The sequence below is a fragment of the Helianthus annuus genome, chromosome 10 (genome assembly GCF_002127325.2).
Source record: "Helianthus annuus cultivar XRQ/B chromosome 10, HanXRQr2.0-SUNRISE, whole genome shotgun sequence".
Lineage (NCBI taxonomy): Eukaryota > Viridiplantae > Streptophyta > Magnoliopsida > Asterales > Asteraceae > Helianthus > Helianthus annuus.
This window is the reverse complement of record NC_035442.2, coordinates 37,874,126-37,879,048: the sequence shown is the minus strand read 5'-3', so window position 1 is coordinate 37,879,048 and position 4,923 is coordinate 37,874,126. Positions and strand designations below refer to the sequence as shown.

General features: G+C 35.8%; 1 long non-coding RNA gene across 2 annotated transcripts; it reads left to right on the top strand.

The window, feature by feature from the left end:
• Positions 1–539: 539 nt before the first annotated feature.
• Positions 540–3,154, top strand: LOC110884538. Of its 2 annotated transcripts, XR_002561273.2 has the most exons (6): positions 540–969; positions 1,097–1,362; positions 1,440–2,176; positions 2,277–2,370; positions 2,450–2,531; positions 2,853–3,154. It is a non-coding gene; the product is annotated as an uncharacterized LOC110884538 (long non-coding RNA). The 2 variants fall into 2 exon arrangements; XR_002561272.2 differs by having other exon boundaries at positions 1,440–2,370.
• Positions 3,155–4,923: the final 1,769 nt, after the last annotated feature.

Sequence of the window (4,923 nt, the reverse complement as noted above, 5' to 3'; positions counted from 1 at the left end):
ATGAGAAAAAAAAATTGGATCCCATCACTTTACGCCCCCTCGAAACTTTTGGTCAAGCTTCGCCACTGCGAACTATAATCATCTCCTACTTCATTGTTTCTTCATATGACAAGTGATGATTTGAACAACAATGAACAAGTTAGTTATAGTCCTCTCCTCCATCGATTATTCGAAAAATTGTTTTCTCATATAGTCCTACGAGCAAAAAGATGCCCTCATTTGAAGGTATCGACCAAATCCTAATTTGAAACGTTTTGTGTGATTTTTTTCTAAATATGTGTCATGAGTTAATTGTTTTCTTATCTTGCTTAAATAAAACTATTACTGTTTGTGATTTTATGTGTACTAAAAATTCTCTAGTTATCTATACTATATTAATAAGCATATTCAAAGGACTTCTTAAGGTCATATGAATTCCGTTAAAACACCTCTAAAGCATAATGTACAGGTCTTTTAAACACAACAAACACATTTATAACCTCACTTTCCAATAATACCCTTATTAACTCAGACAAAATTCAGATCATCCTACCGTCCATCACTTCACATGTATCATGATCCCCACATGCCCTTTTGAAAGCTGTCATACAGTCCCTACTTTTGTACAGCGTTTTCAAACGAGAGAGAAGAGAGAACTCCTTTCCTTCTTTGCAAAGCTGGTGGTCACAGATTTCACTGAATCTATTTGGCTCCATGCTTTGAACTTTGAAATTCAGATTCCACTCTCAATTCTCTCACAATTTTTACATCTTGCTAGAGTCGTAGAGAAGTTGTGTGTTCCGGCTACTAGCGGCGGCGATGGCGACTACACCCACTAGCAGAGGTACCGGATCTAGCGGATTTGGTGGTGACGGCGGGTAGGGTTTCGTGGCAAGCGGCGAAGAAAGCCGCTTCGTGGTTGTTCAGACCCGACCTAAAAAGGACCACCGTTCCAGCTTTCTTCCACATCAATGTTTAGCGACCATGAAGGTAACCTTTAAACCTTAAAATGTCTAAATGTTACCAGAGATCTGGCTCAATACCATTTCGTTGTTCTTTTTTGAATTCCTACACATATCCCCAAACACCTACTATCTGCTTTTCTTTTCATTTGCAGAGGGAAGAACTGAGAGAAAAAAAGTGTGTGTGTGAGAGAGAGAGAGGGGGGGGGGGAGGAGAGACGAGAGAGAAGATAGAGGTGGCACATGGAACTAAGGTTCCGACGACGACAAGCTAGCACTGTGTTATTGGTGGTAGCGGATGGTGATGGCATAAGGTTTTAGGGTTCTGGTGTTCAAGTGACATCAGAGACGCTGAGGGAAACAATTTACATCTTTTTCATTGCCAAGCATCAGGGTTTCTCGACCTTCAGTCTCCAAAATGGTAAGCTTTTATTCGTTTTTTAGAAGCAGGTAGCCTATCCCCTTTATCTGAGACTTTTTTTTTCTAATGAATTTCAGTTATCACTAAGTGGCAAAGACATAAACATGTAGTATAGTATTTGGGTCCATGGTTGTTGTATTTCAGCTTGTTGGCAGATTGGATGAAGGGATTATTTCACCAGATCTTGGAACACTTGATTACAAAGGTCTTTACAAGGCAAGAAAAGATACTTCTTTTATATGCATATATACGTGTTAATGGTTCCAACTTGGTTATGTGAATGCTCGGTTTTGTTTATGTTTTTTGTTTACAACCTAACCCAATCCAACCTATATCAACCCGAGTTTATTTTAGCCCGCTACCCAAATTGTGATCTTGCCCTTTGTGCGTGTAGATATTAATAGTTTATATGAATTTTTTAAACTTACGGTTTTCTACTTTATTTTTGGTTTTTTCTTATCAAAAGATCTAAAGCCCTTATGATGGGTCCAAAGTGAATAAGTTGTTTTTGAAGAAAAAAACTGGATCAGAGGTGAGAACCATATATATGGCCAATGATTTTGAATCCTCATGAAAAAGAAAGACAACTAATAAAGCAAAAGAAATGCAGGCATCAAGGACATGAAGATGTATGCCATGGCAATAGTCACTTTATTTTTTAATATACATTGATTATTTGATTTATTTTATAAAATTAAAGGTATTATTTTGGTAGAAACTTACATTTGAAATATTGTTTGAATTAATATGCATAAGTGTGTTATCTCAGTTTTGACTTATGTTACTTAAGGGAAGGCACCGACTTGCGAGCGAGGTGACCATTCTATGGCTTCTTTTGTGTTAAATTGCACACAACATTTAATTATTTTGAGAATTCCAAGGCCTTGGCCTCATCCTTAACTCTAAGTTTTTAGCCAGTGAGTATGGCCCCTAAGAAGAGTTTTGATTAAGAAGTTGACCAAAATGTCGGAGAGTGTAGTGAGCGGGCTGCTTTCATGAGTCTTGAAGGTTGTTGTCAATAATGTCACAATTATTGTTTATATACCCATTTGTGAATTCAGATAACAAATATAGTTTTCCTGTACAGACAAGGTGTGTGATGTGGTTGAAGTGGCCGGGCTAATCGTTATGTCAACAACATTAACTGTTACAGCCGATCTTACTCATAAGTAAGTGTTTTTGATCCATATATACATGTGTGTTAAAGAGAACTAAAACTTTGACTATAATGTTCGGGTCAACCTGACATTTATTAGTACATAGAAGTCGTCTAAGATATCGATCAAGTAGATAATGTACACTGAAGTTGCTATTAGCGAGACGTAGTCGCTAGCAAAGATAGCAACTACGCAAGAATATATTTGCTTTCAAATTTGGCTTAGTTACTGTCTAATAGTGAGTTCAATTCTACCTTGCCATCTTATTTGAAAAAAAAGGATTTTGAGTTATCAGCTTTTCAGGCTAATCGGACTCTTAATGGTTGGTAATAGGCAAGGGTGGATGTTGCGGGGCATGAAATCGGGATAGAGTGGGCAGTTTTCAAGATCCGGAAGGCTTGGAACCTGAAAAGTGTTCTGAAACCGACGAATCTCATGAAAGCTCCAAGTCGGCTTCCTCCAAATCAGAGTCGTAAATGAGCCATGGTTCTTGATATATCTAACTACTAATAAACTGTAACCAGTTTAATGTAATTACTAATAAACTGTAACTAATTTGATGTATGTAATTACTTGGGTTTGTCCAAATATATGTAAATACCATGAAACAGGATATGAGGAACATTTCGCCTTAACCACCAGCAGCGGTTCGATTCTGTTCGGATAACCATTTTCAATAGCAGAAAAAACGAACCGAACCGATAAGTTACAATCCATATATTTTTATGTTTAAGTTTAAGTTGTTTAAGTGTTTAACCCAATGCTAGTAGAAATTATGAATTTTATTCTTGATTATTCTTGAATGTTAAGTGTTTATAATAATAACATTACATGTTTCTTTTTAATTAAAATGATTTATTTATTACCTGCACAAAATAAAATATCTAATATAAAAATGAAATGATATTCAAATTATTATAAAAGAAAATGTCTTAATAAAAGCTTTAGAGAAACATAAAAATAGATTAGAAGTTTAGGTTTATGTAAACAATATTAATTAAAGAGGTTAACTATAATAACTTAAATGTAAACATAAGAAATATTTTTATATTTGAAATTATATCTTTTATTTTTAATCTTATATAATTTTGTTCCAAAAACCGTAAAAATCGAACCGAACCGTCGTAAAAACCGAAAAAACAGAATCCGAATGGTTTTAAAAAAACCGTAAACCGGCATTTCGATTCTGGTTTTGGTTTTGCCCAAAAACCGAACCGAACTGTGCAAACCCCTACTTCTTCCAATAAGAACAACCTACACCGATTTTTCTTACTGGAAGGACATGGTCTTGAAATTACTCTGATTGAAAGTTGCTAATACGTGAAGCGCATCACCACTAAACCAAAACAAACTAAACTGATCACCTGTCACTACTGTCATCCCAACGGTACTCCCCGTGACACCCATTGACCCGAATCGCCGTTCACTTTAGGTTATAAAACAGAATGAACCTTTTTATCGTAGTTTTACCACCCTGTCAGACTTCTACTTAATATACCTCCCCACAAATATCAATCACCAACAAAGACAACCACCATCTGTTGTTCCGTCCTTCGGTCTCCAAACGAATCCCTAAGCTTCCTCGCTCTTCCGTTTTTTCCGCGACACGCCTGTTCTTTTTCTGCCACAAAAAAATATCTAATTTATCGCTGTGATTTTTCACCCTTGACGAGAAAAAGTTTCCAACAAATAATACACGATTTAAAACTTGACCCGTCCCATGATCGAACCATAGCTGTCATTACTGTAGGGTGGAGGGTATAGTAATCGGTAAGTGGGTAATTGAGTGGGAGTCACCGATCGGTGACCACCCCCACTTGTTTGAGTCACCGAAATTTTGAATGTTTTCGGTGTATATTCACCGATGCGGGAATAGGAAGGAGGGAGGTTTAATGGTGGGTCCCAACCCCTTTCAACCAATCACAATTTTTTTTTTTTATTTTTGAACCTACTCAAACACCCTAGAATGATTAACCATACCCTCCACCCTTAGCGATCAGAACTAATCTTGATTATGTTTACTCACATACCATCAAGTGACCTCGATACACGAGATTCTTATGTAGTGGACACATAATTATACTCCACTGACCCACCATCAAAATTGATATAATTTGAGTAAATTGCCATTTTAATCCCTGAGGTTTGTCCAAATTTTCTATTTTAGTCCAAATAGTTTTTTTCGCCTCTGAGTCCCTGACTTTTCCCTTTTATTGCCATTTTGATCACATACACTAACTCCATCCAAAAACTTCATTTTTAACCAGGGGTATTTTCAATTTAAATCTTTTCAGTTGCCATTTTGATCAATTCTTTTGTATTATTATTATTATTATTATTATTATTATTATTATTATTATTATTATTATTATTATTATTATTATTATTATATAAAAGATAAAAA